Here is a 16381-nt window from a genome sequence, read left to right as displayed (position 1 = left end):
ATACCTCTAGGTAGCAGGTGGCTCGTGAATGCTGTAATGCTGGGGCACATGGTGTGTCCCATAGAAGCACGGGGGGCTCCCCAGTGCACTTGTCAGCAGACCTGGAAGTGGACCATAAGCACTTCCCTGCCACTTCTGGGTCCACCAGAGAGCACACTGGGGTGTGTGTGTGTGTGGGGGGGGGTTTGCTAACTGGTGCCTCCTGGGTCTAGGGGGCATCTGGTGTCTCCCTGTGGCCAATTGCCATGCCTGGTACCTCAAGGTATGTAGAAAAAAACATTTAAAGTTATGTCTATGTCCAAATCAGCACTGAATCTTCAGATTCAGCCAAATCAAATCAGGAACAGTGATTTGAATCAATGTCCCTGATTCAGGCCAAATCCAAATGGAATAGGGCCCAATTTTGTACACTCCTACTGCAAAGGTCTCATGGCCCAATTGGAAGAATACTTCTCACACACTTTAAATGAAGCCCAGAAGCATTTACAAAACCAAGGATTAACTCTTGAATGTCACAATACAAAGGTATATAGACTATATACTATCATGTCAAAAAGTGCACTGGCTTTTTTAAGGGGGACACTGAATACATGAGATGCTGCAGCACACTCCAGCAGACTTGATGAATTGAGCCTGCTCCAATGTTTTCTAATCAGAATATGTTAGAGCACATATAAAAGTGCCCTGAGAAACTTTGAAAAAGACCTTTTTTGTAATAAAACAAGTAAGAACATTGTAAACACATTATTACAGCAAAGTAACAAGGGGTGAAAGAACCAACACCTGACATCACTCTGGAGGATAAATCTCTTGGTGTTTGTGAAGAGGGACTAGCTATAAATGAAGGCGAGGGAATGAAAAAACAGTTTGCACTTGGAGACTACCGTTTTCAGAGTAGCTGTACCTTTAAGATAGGAAGACACAGAAAGGAGCGGAGTGGCATGAGAGAGATGAGAGAGCGGAGCACGGGCTCGGAGACAGAGAGGTCCAGGGAGGTGGTTCCACTTCTGGAGAGGGAGGATGTGCCCAGAGGAGGGAGTCTGGAGTCCCTGGATAAGTAGGGTGGTGTACTGATCGTTCAGGGATTAGAAGAAACAAAAAGGAGAATTGAAATCGAGAGAAGGAGGGAGCGGTGGATGCTCGTAGATCCCTCAGGGAGGGCAAGTTATTTCTTTTACACTTTGAATTTATTTGTTATTGTTATTTTCGAAGGAGTACAGTTGGGACTGCCAGAGCCATGGGGTGTATTAGGGAGAAGAAGAGCCCAAGTTCATGCTGCTCCCACACTCAGGCAGGCAGGAGACAAGGGTTCACGGAGAAGTTTCGCCGGATAATACCTCTCCACAGAAATTTAAAGAAGAAAAAAATAGACTGAAAGCATTACCTTGGTCAAAAAAAATTAAACTAAAGAAAAGAGGAACCAAAAAAAAAGTTTTTTTGCAAATAGTTCTGGATTGGACTTTGACTTGTTGTGGCCATGTTGTTACGGTGATGTTAAAAACATGCAACTAAGAGCTTCCTGAAGGTTGAAACCAAAGTATGTAAAACAGTGGAAAGGGACACAAGTTGTATGAAAGTTAATGAATGGTAGAAAAAAGAAGTAATAATAAAGAGAGTTGATCAAACATATGTGAATTGTATTCCATCAAAACAAAAAGTGCTCGGACATGGCATGAAGGAACTCGAGTAGAGGGTGTCGCTATGATACAAGTCTCATCCTACTGTTGGCATCCTTAGATCAAGATGTAGCAGGTGAGAATCGGTCTATAACACATGAGGACTAACATCCAGCAATTAGGGAGACAAAAAAAAAAGGGGGGAGGAAAAAAAATATCACGCTCATAAGGAGAAACCTCACAGTGGTGCATTGGCTGGGAATTTGACAACGGCCCACAAAAAAGGGAAAATATGGAGATGCAGCCAGGCACCATGGGAAGTCCTAAATCTCTACAACAAACCTTGCATTTGGTGGGCCAGCTACTCCAACAGCAACAACAACAAGTGGTTCGTCAAATCACACTCGAGGAAAAATGACTACAGCAACAAGCTGAATTAAAAGTTCCTAAAATTACACCCCAAGATAATCCAGAGGCGTTCTTGGAGAGTTTTGAAAGGGCCGCATTGTCTGCAGGAGTGGATCGAAGTTGGTGGGCCGGACAGCTAGGAGTGCTCTTGATAGGAAAGGGCCAAGAGGCGTATCAAGCTATGCCAAGGGGAGAAGCGTTGCCAAGCATATCAAGCTATGCCAAGGTGAAAAAAGAAATCATGTATCGCTTAGACATTAATTCAGAGAGGTACCGACAGGGATTTTGTATGAGAAAGAAAAAAGAAGATAAGTCTCCATGGATTCTACTTCAACATTTAGCTGATCTGCTTGAGAAGTGGTTGAAACCACTGGAGGTATCCAAAGTAGATCTGTGAGACCAGAACTTATTAGAACAGTTCTTATTGGATTTGGACAAGAATACACAAAGGTGGGTGCCTGAAGTCGTCCACAGAAGCCCTGTGACTCACAGAAGATTTTGACAGTGCACAAGGAGAAAGCAACTGAGAATGAGGCCCGAAGGGAGGAACAAATCATGCTGCAAGAGAAACCAAATATAAAGAACCATGAGAAGGGAGAAGATTAAGAATTGTCTGTTTCCAATGTGGAAGGATAGGACACATAGCTAGGGAGTGTACTAGCAACCCTGTCTGATGCAGAGGCTAGGAGAACCTATGTTGGATACCCAGACACCACAAAATGATACTAAGGATAATGGGCAGTCTGAGATGATGGATTGTAGCATCAGGAAATTCAGTTGCGAAAGGCCAAAAGAGAAACCCACTGTTTGGGCTCAGGTCAGAGGAAAAAAGATGCAAGCAATCATAGATACTCAGTGTGCACAGACCCTGATTTGGATGGACTTGTTTCCTCGAGAGTGGGCACCAAAAGCAGATTCCGTATGGATGATATGTATGCATGGACAACTGTATACGTATCCACAAAAAAAAATCTGGTCGAAGTTCTTGGTAGGGCAAAGGAGATGCCCATAGGCTTAGCAAAAGATCTCCCTTATTCAATGATACTGGGCTGAGACTGGGACAAAATCTTTCAGTTACTAGACACAGTGAGAATTCAAGAAGGTCTGGCAGGAGAAGAGATGGAGGTCCCAACTGATGTGGAAGGCTCTGACATAGAGAGCTTGTTGAGCAGCAGACACTTCAGAGAAGCTGAAGAGGAAGAAGACCTGTTTCAGTCTATCATCCAGTCAAAACTGGCCAAACAAGATGAACAGGTAATATGTCCAGAACAATGTTGTGCATTGCCTTGATATGAATTAAGAAAAGGCTTGTTGTACAGGATAAAATTGAGGCAACATGATGGAATAGAGATACCACAACTATTGATTCCCCAAGCATACCGTGGCCTTCTATTGAGGCTGACACATACCAACCCCTTGGGGAGACACATGGGAAGGTCCAAAATGGAAGCTAGACTGACCAAGTGGTGATTCTGGCCACAGTTATATGAGCAGGTAGAGGAATTCTGTCAAGCTTGTCCAAACTGTCAATGAGTCTGTCTGCAAAAGCCATCCCATTTTCCATTACAATCAATGCCTGTGGTGGAAGAACCATTTAGATGAATAGCATTAGATATAACTGGACCACTGCCAAAAAGTTCTGTGGGTCACCAATTATTTTAGTCATGATCGATTATGCCGCTTGATTTACAGAAGCGATAACTCTGCATACAGTCACAGGACCCCAAGTTGCAGAGGAGCTGCTCAAATGGGTATCTAGAGTGGGTATACCCAAAGAGATAATTACAGATCAAGGGATGAACTTTATGTCTCGTGACGCGCAGCTCATGCCAAGTATTAAAGATAAAACACTTATGAACGGCTGTATATTACCCACAAACGGGCTGGTACAGAGATTCAATGGGACTCTTAAGAGTATGCTGCAAAGGTACGCAGAAGAAGAACTTAGATAGTGGGAATTATTAGTACTGCCATTGTTGTTCGCAGTAAGAGATGCACCTCAGTCATCCTTAGGGTTCTCCCCCTTCGAACTAGTTTATGGACATCAGCCAAGGAGTCTGATGGCTGTGGTGCGAGAGGGTTGGGAGAGTGGAGGGTCTCAGATGACACAACCAACTGAATATGTCCAGGAATTGAGGAGACGGCTACAAAGAGTTGGAGAGGCAGCACGAAGTCACCTCAAGCAAGCTCAGGAGAAGCAAAAGACTTACGATAATGAAAGTGCTCAAGAGAGAGAATTATATGCAGGGCAAAAAGTCTTAGGTCTTCTACATAGTGCTACCAGTAAGTTTTTAATGTGTTGGCAGAGACCATTTGAAATAATTAGGTGGATTGGTTCCATTGACTGAGATATGCCATCCTGGTTACGAGAAAGAAAAACAAATTTTTCACATTAATCTATTGAAACTGTGGAATGAACCAGAAGGATTATTGGCAACCCAGCTCAGAGTCATCAGATTTAGGTCAAAACCCCAGTAAGATACAAAAGGGAGAAACTAAAAAGGGAGTACAGTTTGGAGATCAACTGAATACAGAACAAAAAGAAACATTAACTCTCCTCGTGCAGGAGTTCAGAGATGTGTTTAATGAGAATCCAGGTTGTGCGAAAGGAATGAGTCATAGCATAGTTACCCCTGAGGGACAAGTGGTGTGAAAGAAATGGTGGTGAATTCCCTATCACCGGTACAAGGTTGTCAAAACGGAGATACATAAAATGTTGGATCAGGGAGTAATAACGGAATCCCGTAGTCTGTGGCAGGGTCCCCTAGTAGTGGTACCCAAAAAAGATGGTACTTTACGGTTGTGTGTAGACTTCAGAAAAGTGAATGTGATCTCAAGATTCGATGCTTTCTCTATGCTTCAAATTAGTGAATTATTAGACAGAGTTGGACAAGCAAAATTCATATTCACTCTGGATTTGACAAAAGGGTATTGGCAAATACCTGTGTGGAAAGAGGATCAAGCAAAAACTACGTTCAGGACTCCGTGGGGGTTGTATAAATTTAAACGTATGCCGTTTGGCTTACATGGGGCTGCAGCCACATTCCAATGGTTGACTGATTGGGTCTTAGCCCCACACCAACACTATGCCACTGCATACATAGATGACATCATTGTATATACCAACAACTGGACACAACACTTAGAAGCTCTTTGGGCAGTCTTACGTGAATTACGATCAACTGGTCTGATGGCTAATCCAAGAACATGTGTGCTTGGGAAAGCCGAGACTAAGTATTTAGGCTTCGTAGTCAGACAGGGGCGTATTAGTCCTCTAACAGACAAGATGGAGGCTATTTGAGACTATACACTACCCCAAACAAGGAAACAAATGTGGGCTTTCTTAGGATTAGGCAGTTATTATTGCTGGTTCATTCCACATTTTGCTGAAGTAACAGCACCTTTAACTGACTTAGTGAAGGAAAAAGGAAATGAACCCCTTAGGTGGAGCAATGAACATGTGGAGGCTTTCAGGAAAACACAACAGGCCTTATGTAATGAGGTGGTACTTCACGTGCCTGACTTCAACCATCCTTTTGTCCTACAGACAGATGCATCCAACAAAGCCGTAGGTGCGGTATTGAAACGAGAAATGGATGGAGTGGAGCGTCCTATAGCATATGCCAGTCAGAAGTTACAACCTCAGGAACAAAGGTATACAGGAGCACCTAGCCATCAAATGGGGGGGTTGAATATTTCCGCTATTACCTTGTAGGGCGCAAGTTCACACTAATAGCAGATCATGCTCCTTTAAAGTGGCTAAAAACCACTCAGACTGATAATACAACAATCACTTGTTGGGCCCTCGCCTTACAACCCTTTCATTTTGATTTTGAATTTAGGCCTGGCCGCGGCAATGTGGTGGCTGACTTCCTTTCCCGGTGTCATCCACCTGAAAGCTCCCCAAAGAAACTGCACACCCCAACAGTTGAACACACGGAGGGGCTACAATGACAAAAGGTGCCTGATGGCATCTTAAGGGGGAGGATGTGCGAAGAGGGACTAGGTATAAATGAAGGCGAGGGAACAAAAAAACAGTTTGCACCGGGAGAACACTGTTTTCGGAGTAGCTGTACCTTTAAGATAGGAAGACGCAGAAAGGAGCGGAGAGGCATGAGAGAGACGGGAGAACGGAGTGTGGGCTTAGAGACAGAGAGGTCTGGGGAGGTGGTTCCACTTCTGGAGAGGGAGGATGTGCCCAGAGGAGGGAGTCTGGAGTCCCTGGATAAGTAGGGTGGTGTGCCTATCGTTCAGGGATTAGAAGAAACAAAAAGGAAAATTGAAACCATGGGAAGAAGGGAGTGGAGGATGCTCATAGATCCCTCTGGGAGGGCAAGTTATTTCTTTTACACTTTGAGTTTATTTGTTATTGCTGTTTTTGAGGGAGTTCAGTTGGGACTGCCAGAGTCACGGGGTGTATTAGGGAGAAGAAGAGCCCAAGTTCGTGCTGCTCCCACACCCAGGCAAGCAGGAGGCAAGGGTGCACAGAGGAGCTCCGCAGGATAATACCTCTCCACAGAAATGTAAAGGAGAAGGAAAAAATAGACTGAAAGCATTACCCTGGTCAAAAAAAAAAAAAAAAAGAAAAAAAAAGGAACAAAAAAAAATGGTTTTTTTGTAAATAGTTCTGGATTTTACTTTGACTTGTTGTGGCCATGTTGTTACGGTGATGTTAAAAACATGGAACTAACAGCTTCCTGAAGGTTGAAACCAAAGTATGTAAAACAGTGGAAAGGGACAAGTTGTATGGAAGTTAATGAATGGTAGAAAAAAATTAATAATCATAAAGAGAGTTGATCAAACATATGTGAATTGTATTCCATCAAAGCAAAAAGCGTTCGGACATGGTATGAGGGAACTCGAGTAGGGGGTGTCGCTACGATATAAGTCTCGTCCTACTGTCAGCGTCCTACTGCATAGAAAAAATCTCCCCACCGTTAACAAAAATTAGACCAAGACGTGAGTTGAGAATCAGTCTATAACGCAGAAGGACTAACATCCACCAATTAGGGAGACAAAAAAAAAAGGGGGGAGAAAAAAATATCACCCTCAAAAAGAGAAACCTCAATGTTGTTGACAGTTTTTGCTACTTGTGTTCTAAATTCAGCAGAAATCTTAACCTTCAGACTGAAATGATCTTGAAACTAAATTGGGAAGACAGAATACCAAACACAGAGGTACTCAACTGCGTAGGACTGATCCACTTAGAAACCACTCTCAAGAACAGGAGGTTATGATGGATCAACCATGTCAGGAAAATGAGGGCAGACCTTATCCCCAAGAATATTTTGTATATTGAGATTTGAGACTGCTCTAGAAAGTGCAGTTGCCCTCTATAGCACCATGTGTGCAAAAATTATATGAAGTCATTCAAGATCAATGTAGAAAGCTGGGAGGAGTGTATAGAGTCCAGTCCAATCTGGAGGGAACATCTGGCACTAAGTACAGCTCAGTGTGAAGCAGCTTTGCTCTAGAGGATGGAAGCAGAGAGAGAGAAGAAAGCAGCATTCTGTAAATTTGGACTCCAACTCAGACAACACATAGATCTGTTAAACTTGTAACAAGCTCTTGAATTGGGCTTGTCAGCCACAACCTGATTAATCAGGCATCTGACTAGACTCTTACGTGTACACCATGATCCAGAGGATCAACGGTTGCCTACTAATTACAGTGAAGTGACATCTAGAGAACTGGTATTAAAAATTATGCACAGTGTTTAGTTTCCTTAGGTTTTTCTCAGTAACCAAGCCAGATATATTTAAGGACTCAGCAGTGCTAGCTGACAACCCTTCTGGCAAGGTCTGGAAAACAGAGCATTAAGTCAGTCAATCCACAAGGTAATCAAAACAACTATCAGTTATTCTGTAGTATGAATGGGTTCAAAGTTAAGACAGTTTCAACAATATTATGAAAATCATAGAAAGAAATTGTAATTTCCCCACTCTGTGGTGAAAAGGAGAGACAGACAGAGGAAAAAAGAGGGAGTGATAGAATTGACAATGTTACAGATTACAGCAGGACCTGGACAGGTTACAGGGGTGGGCAAATGAAAATAGGATGGGATACAATACTGACAAATGCAGGGTACTGCACTTGGGCAGTAGAAACCAGCAGCATACCTATAGGTTGGGGAACTGTCTTCTCAAAAGCACGGTAGCAGAAAGAGATCTTGGAGTCATTACTGACTCCAAGATGAACATGGGCTGACAATAAGAGAACAGTCAGTAGGGCTAACCGTACCTTGTCCTGCATCCACTGATGCATCACAAGCAGGGCCAAGGAGGTGATCCTCCCCCTCTATGCGACACTGGTCAGGCCACAGCTGGAGTACTGCATCCAGTTCTAGGTGCTGCACTTCAGGAGGGATGTGGACAGCATTGAGAGGGTCCAGAGAAGGGCCACTCGCATGATCCGGGGACAGCAGGGCAGACCCTATGAGGAGAGTCTACAGGACCTTAACCTGTTCAATCTTAACAAGAGAAAGCTGAGGGGGGACCTGGTGCCCTTCTATAAACTTACTGGGGGGACCAGTGGGGTTTGGGAGAGATCTTGTTCCCCCGAGCGCCCCCCCCCCCCCCCCGGAGTTACAAGGAATAACGGCCATAAATTGCTGGAGAGTAGGTTTAGACTAGACATTAGAAGGCACTACTTCACAGTAAGGGCGGCTAGGATCTGGAACCAACTTCCAAGGGAAGTGGTGATGGCTCCTACCTTGGGGGTTTTTAAGAGGAGGCTCGACATTTACCTGGCTGGGGTCATTTGAGCCCAGTTTTCTCTCCTGCCCAGGGCAGGGGGTCGGACTTGATGATCTACAAGGTCCCTTCCGACTCTACATCTATGAAACTATATGTGATTTATTTAGAGCAGGGTAAGAAGCCTTGCAGTATCAGAGGGCCGAATTAACACAGCTCAATCATGAGGAGGGCTATAGTGTATAATTTATTAGGGGGTTGATATTCAACGGCAATGTGACAGTGGTTGCTCCTTCATAACGCACATGTTCAAGACTACTGAATTTCCACCAGCTCCTTGTAGTTTCTCAGCAGTGGGAATGACGGAGCAAACTTTATTCCCTTGTAAGCCCTAGGGAGAGACAGTCCCCAGCTCTGTACACCCAAGAGGAATGGGGGCCAGACAGCTCTTGCTCGTACACTGACTGAAGGCAGATTCTCCCCCAACACAAGATTGCTACCCACAGAGCATCTGCACCTGCTGTAATATAGTAAGCCAGTAATCCGCTTCACCAGTCCCTGTCTGCTTGTTGACATGCTGGAGCACCTGTCCTGGTCCCCGCTACTGCAGCTGCTCCCTAGCACATGACCCACCAAGCTCTGGGACTGGTTGACTGCAAAGTGTGTCCTGAAATACAGTGCATTTCTGGATGTGTTAAGGAGTCATGGTAGTAGCATTGTCCATTCTGCACCACACAGCGGGCAGCAGCTACAGCAGCAGAGACTGGGACAGAGGCACCAGCTTGTCCCTGACCAGCGCAGCATGATACATAACACAGAATGAAACATTCAGCTACAGCTGCAGGTCCTCCATGCATCAGTTTTGTTAGACACCATGTACCAGACTGGCTGAGGACATGATGGTGTCTATCCCAGTCCTTGCTGCTGCAGCTGCTGCCTGGAGCCTCATGCAGAACAGACAGTGTGACTACTGGAGCTCCTTCAGACATCCAGAAGTTCAGAACAAACTGCACCACTGCCAGTGCTGTGGCTGGTGCACTGTGCCAAAAATTCACTGTGCTTTGGGAGGCCTCTTGCAGTCTGAAGGATCGGGAGCTTGATGGGCCACTTAAGAAAGCTTAGTGGGCTAGATCCAGCCTGTAGGTCTGACATTGCTAACCTCTGTTTTAAAGAGTTGCAGAGGGATGGAGAGAAATGTGCATGGAGAACCTCAAATGATGTAGATATTGCCTGTTTTTATATGTAATTCCATAATTTTGATGGCTAGAAAATGATATTTAGAGATTTGATTTTAGAATTTGGCTTGTAGATAAATATTGCATTAGAACAATGGTCCAGGAGAATAGCAAGGATTAATTGGTTTCTAAAAGTCTGTATCAAAATTTCATGTTCTCAGCCTTTTGGCAGACATATCTGAAGCCAACAGACAAGCAGACACATACATCCTGGGAAGTTGAAAGCATGCAAACAGTGTACCATAACAAAAGACAGGACCATGCTGCATTGGCACCAGGCCACAAAGCCCCTGGAATTTCCAGTTTTGGTTGACTGACCAAATTAGGAGGCTGGGAATGCCCAAATTAAGACATCAGTGAATGACCAAATTAAGATGTATACATGTGATAGGTTTGTTGAAACAAAGAATTATGCTGACAGAACAGAGCATGGAAGATATGACAGTCACAGGAAAACCAATCAATGGCACCAAGAAATGAAGAGTCATCATGGGATAAAAATACAAAAAAAGGGATTTTCAGAGCAGCGGGGGGAGTGGTGTGGGAGGTCAGATCCAGAGGCCAGCATGGGATAAAGGCACACCACTGAGCCATCTCACCCACCCCATGTGAGTGGGTATTGGCCCCCAACCTCCAAGACTGCTGACATCTGACATTCATTTTTTATCACTGTGCATCAATAAAATTTGCTTATTATCAAATGGATGAAGTTGTGGTCGGTTGGAAGGTTGTGCTTGCCCAGAACAAGGTATCAGAACTGAGTCATAAATCCAGTGCCAACAAATTCATGAATTCTAATTAATGTTTTAAGGATGCACAAATGGGCACTGCCACAAAGTGTGCAAAAATAAATTTAGAAAACCTTTGAACATATATAATACTTTTCTGCAAAATATACTGTGTGCTTATAGAAAATTTGAATCTGAGAGTGCTGATAATACAATCACTGATCCTGCTAAGTGCTTAATTTTAGACATTTAATTTTAAATGCAAAGGGCCTACTTTTAGGCATCTAAGTATTCTTGTTATCTTCAAAAATGACATCTTGACTTCGCTGGAGCCAAAGGAAGTTTGTCATCAACTCCAACCTTGCATGGCTTTACTTAGTACTTTGCAGAAACAGAGAGAGAATGCTTCTCATCCTGAGTTTTAAAAAGTTGCAGAGGGATGGAAAGGAAATTTTATATGTAATTCTTGAGTAAATTTTAGTGTTTGAAACTAGGGGTTTCAAATTCAAACTGGGCCCTGGGATTTGGACTGCAAGCCTCATCCTGGGGCCAGTGGCTGCAACAGCAGCCAGTCCACACCTGGCTATAGCAGGTCTGACTGTGGTGGCAGACATTTGGAAGCAGCAGGCCAAGTAGCTGCAGGGCAAGCAGGGTGTTCTATCACTGATGGTCATGTCCATCAGGCCTCAAACTCTATTGCAGGTGATGCACCTCCCTGACCATGGCCCCAGCTACAGTAGCCCACTGGTAACCTGGCAGGCTGGATGCAACACCTCCAGCCCTCATGTTATATATGTGCTTGCCAGTCTTGTTTTAAAACAACAACAACAAATTTCTGAATGCTCATAAGCAATTCCTCATCAATAAAGCTTATTTCAAGCAAAAGCTCCTGCTTTCTCTCACTACGTAGTTCTGCTGCAGACAGCTGAAAAATGCTACATTATTGCTTTGTATTATTATTTTACTTCACACTATTTCTACATCAATGCTTGTTTTTGTTTGCCTTTTGTGCAAATATTATGGCCCAAAAGTTCTATCCTGAATTGTGAAAATTGTAGTAAATTAGGAATATTTGAAAAAGTTGTAGAATGGAAAAGCTCCATAGTTTCTCCTTGCTATTTTACTCCACATGGATGATAGATCAACACACAGTCAAGTCTGAATGATATATTACCACAGTAGATAAGTCACTGGTGCTAGAATTGTGAAACAAGTATATTTAGGTAATGTTATAACTAATTTTCAAGATCTTAAGTGTTATCTCATTATATGATTAAGTTTAAGAGAAGAAGGCACATTCCAAGTCCAACTAATGATGAGGTTTGATTAAAAGACAAGACAGTTGTAATTCCTACAACAGAACATTCTTGTAAATAATGCACACCTGTCTGGTGCTGGAGATTTAATGTCTTACGCATTCTTCTAGACATACATGATGAAGGGCTGGCAGCACCAAAGGGCATATACACAAGTAGGAACAATCGAGTCAGCAAATTTTAATGACTTTGAACTGCAGTGCTATATAGCATATTTAGCAGAACTTGACAGTGTCTTCTGATATTACCCTTTTACAGGCCACTTCCTTCCTTGTAGACTTTTTGACTGTATTCTAAAGGAAATAAACCACCTATAAAGGTGCAACATAAACCAATAAATATTAGCCTTAGCTTACAACAGGCTGCCAACTAATAGGGGTGTTAATTGACAGCTGATACTTGATATAGCACTTATCATGGACAATCAAACATGGCACAATTTAACACAAAAAACTGTCAGAGAATTGAAAAAAATAAAATTATAAAAATGATTCTATGGGCCACATTATGGAGGCTTTAACACAACTGTACAGAGTGAGGTCAGGGATGTGATATGGCAAGAGATGCAAGGAGCTCTTCCTCTTCCATGTGCATCTGAGCAGCTGGCAAACACGATGGCACCTGGCAAACACATAAGGCTATGTATACATGTTCAAATGATCTGGGAGAATTATCCTGGGTTTGTTCTCCTGGTAACAAAACTTACTCAGAGATACCTGAATAGATGTAAACAGAGTCTCCCAGATCATTTGACATGTGTACATAGCCTTAGTGTGCTGAGCCCCTGAGGACCACAGAGGCTGTAGTGCTGATGGTGTACTAAGGGGACCCTCTGCACATATCTCTGCAAGCTTTGCAGGTTCCCCAGTCTGCCCCATGACAAATGGCAACAGTGCACAGCACAGCCCTGATTGGCTGATGCAGACTGCTCACAGTCAGCCAGTGTTTCCCTGTAGCACTATGTGGGGATCATGAAGGGAGTGTATTCTGCTCCCTGTTTGGCTGAAACAGCAGAGTCCAGTGAGCAACACACTCTCTTCTGGGGGAGGGAAGCAGGAGCAAAGAATCCTGGGATGCTGGAGGACTGTGCTGTGGCTTCTCTCAGAAGACATGTATACACATTTACCCTCCCAGGAGAAACTCTCCCATGGGCGATTTAACTCCGGTTATCCCCAAGTTATTTTGCTCTGGGAAAAAAAAGACCTCAACTTATACACTTATGTCTTCTCCTGGGACAGCAGCAACTCTCCCAGGAAAAACTGAATGTCTTTACACAGCCTAAGAACAGTAGAGTCATGAAGCACATCTCAACTAGAGTAAACTGACATAGCTTCATTGACAACCATTATGCTTCTCCAGTTGACACAATCAGCAGAAACTGGCCTCCATTTTTCCCAATTTACTCTCCATTGACTGTGAAGGTAAGGGAGTATTACAGTCCCAAAAGGCAATACTGCTAGAACTACACAGATGCAATATTGGACATATTTAGATATTATCTGTTACTTCCATTTGATAGTGTCTTTTTGGCTTCAAAGATTCCAAAATGTGTTCAAGGTATATCCAAATAATTGCATAGTAGCTGATTTCCAAAGGTTTTATACATGTGAGATTTAAAACAAAAAAACAAACAAACAACAAAAAAACCCCATGCATTGTCAAGGAATCTGAAGCCATCTGATTTCATGTTAACATTTATTCCCAGTTCTTGATTGGTGTAATAGCCTGAGGAATCACTTTCTTAACTCTTCAGTAATGAAAAATCAAGAAACAGATATTTTTTCAATTTCTTTTCATTACATTTTATGTCCACATTTAGATGTATCTGGCAAAATCTGAAAACTGACACCAATGTGAGAGTCCCCAGGGATTCACAAATATCATTTCCATGACACACTGAAAACTGGTGGAAAAAATGGAAAATGTGAACTGTTATAAATTTGAGCTAATCTCCTGCCATAACCTAAAATGATCCTCAGCAGCCAGGTAATCTTCCGGTATTCGACAGCATAAGAAGAGCTTGGCTATCTGAACCTCAGTGGCTGGTAAGGATATCAGTATGTCCTAATATACCTGTAACAATGATATTTCATTTTAACAATTCAATTTTACAGTTGCTTGATATCCCTGTGAGCGAAAAAAAATATCTGCAACAATATTGTTGAATTTGTGCACAAGATGCAACTGTGCAGTAGCTCATTGCTATGGTGCTGTAGCATTGCCGGGTAAGAACCATGATGACAATGCTACTGTGTAGTTGCATCTAAAAAAAAAAAAATGGTGCAGTGATGGTACCGTGCAGTTAATGCCAGCATCAACTGCACAGTCCGCTACTTGTGTAGACATGGCCAGAGAGGGGGTTATTTTTAGGGTTTCAAAATATATGTACATTAAGGATCAGCAATAGTCATTAACTCATTATAATTGAAGACTAAGAAAATTTTGGCTACCCTACAATCTAAAACATCCACAATCTAAAAAATCTTTCATAATATATTTACAACTGAGTTTCCAACCCATCAGACTTCAGCAGGAATCAAATTTGCAATACCACTTAAGAGAATTATAAGCTAAAGTCTCATTTTCAGAAGGAACTTTGGTAGGTAGTAGCCTAGTTTTTACTGAAATTCAAGTAAGCCCTAAGCATCTAAAGTACTTCAGCCTGGCTAAAACACAGAGACTGATGATTTAAGTCATTTGAACATAACATTACATGGTGGTTACGTTCTTGAAAAAGCACCATGCAAATAAAAATTGTGTAAAAAGATACCAAGGTTCTATGGAAAATAAGGGTTTAGGTTTCAGATGCAGCTGATAATTTGGCCAATAAATGCCCATGCGTGTGTGCAGCCACAGCACAGCACACAGGCAGTGAGGAGCAGAGCCCGGTAGCTTAGAGAGCTGTTTGCATCTGGTAAATCTGGTGTGGTGTAAGGGGAGGGGGAAGGGAAGGGGCATTGGGGGGCAGATGAATGCCCCTCATGGTGAGGGAGTGGGGCAGGGGTAGACGCTGCCCAGCCAGGTGAAGGGCTCATATGGGAGATACAGTGGGGGATGGCGACCACCGCTGTGTGTACCCTGGGAGGGCACGGGGGGGGGGGCAGGTATTGCCCCCAGATCTGCAAGGAGTGAGGAGGGCAGTCTGCAGCTGCAGGCTGGAGCCAGGGCTGTGCCAGGCTTTTCTTGGTGGGGGCTGGGCTTGGGGTGGGCAGCGACAGCTCAAGAAGGGGGATACGGGGGGGTACTACAGCCACCCCAAATTTTTCTATAGCCCCCCTGTAGTCCCCTTCTAGTGCCACTGTCACCCACCCTGAGCCTAGCTCAGCTCATCCCCACTGAGAAGAGCCCTGCACAGCCCTGGTTGTAGCCCACCGCTGCAGCCTGCCCCACCCTGCACAGATCCAGGGGACTCATGCCCCCGCCATGCCCTCCTGGGGTGCACACAGCAGTGGGAGCCACCCCACCCTGTGACCCCTGGATGAGTCGCAGCTCTGTCCCATGCCTGCCCGAGCTGGGCTGTGCCTGCCCCAGCCCCTGCCCCACTCCCTCACTGTGGGGGGCATTCATCTGCCCCCCACATCCCTTCTACCACAACACACTTACCAGCTACACTAAGAGCGGCACAGTGGAGGCAGGGCAGGAAACAACCAGCTGATTCTAGAGCCATCTGCGCATCTTGGCAACCATGTAAAAGTGAATCCATACCATGTACAAGAATAAAGGGTCACAATTACTTGACTGTGCATAACTGAAACTATGGAAAAAAACTAGCATGTAAATCGAGGCCCAACTGTACTGCTGTTCAAGGGCTTCCAAATGGTGTGAAAAGACACATCTTGGAGGGAGGTGACATATTTCAGATATGGCATAGAGCTCCTTTTTACCAAAGTACTTCTGATGGCCTAACAAGATTCCATTTTGAATAACTGGATTTCACCAATCTAAATTATATAAGTATGTACTTTCAGTTGAATACTGGATTCTTTGTTTCTTGTAATAAATTGTGTAGCATTGTTATGGGATGCTAAGGAGCTGTCTATCCCTCCCTGGAAATGACAGTAATGACAGCATTATAGTGGTGGACATTAAAATCACTTCATTTGGTAATATTCTTTGAGATCCTTAAAACTGGAAGATGTTTAATAGACTAAAGATAATAAAATTAATAATAGACTAAAGATAATAAATCTAACTATTTTCATCCCATTTGTCTATGAGATTAGGCATAGAGTTTATATTTTTCTAAGCAATACTGTTTGTATGGAATCATCTTGTGCATTATCACAGTTCCAAAACATGGATAACAAAAAATTGTTTTTCAGATATATAGGGAGTAAAAGGAAGGCCCAGGGCGGTATAGGACCACTACTAAATTGGCAAAAGCAA

At 43.4% G+C, this 16381-nt stretch overlaps 1 protein-coding gene across 2 annotated transcripts in view; it reads right to left on the bottom strand.

Moving 5' to 3' along the window:
- The window catches only part of LRMDA (leucine rich melanocyte differentiation associated), a 1121698-nt gene that overhangs the window by 80964 nt on the left and 1024353 nt on the right, over positions 1–16381 (bottom strand). The window lies entirely within an intron of this gene.

The sequence above is a fragment of the Alligator mississippiensis genome, chromosome 6, assembly GCF_030867095.1.
Source record: "Alligator mississippiensis isolate rAllMis1 chromosome 6, rAllMis1, whole genome shotgun sequence".
Lineage (NCBI taxonomy): Eukaryota > Metazoa > Chordata > Crocodylia > Alligatoridae > Alligator > Alligator mississippiensis.
The sequence above is the reverse complement of the archived record's forward strand: the minus strand, read 5'-3'. Positions and strand labels throughout refer to the sequence as shown.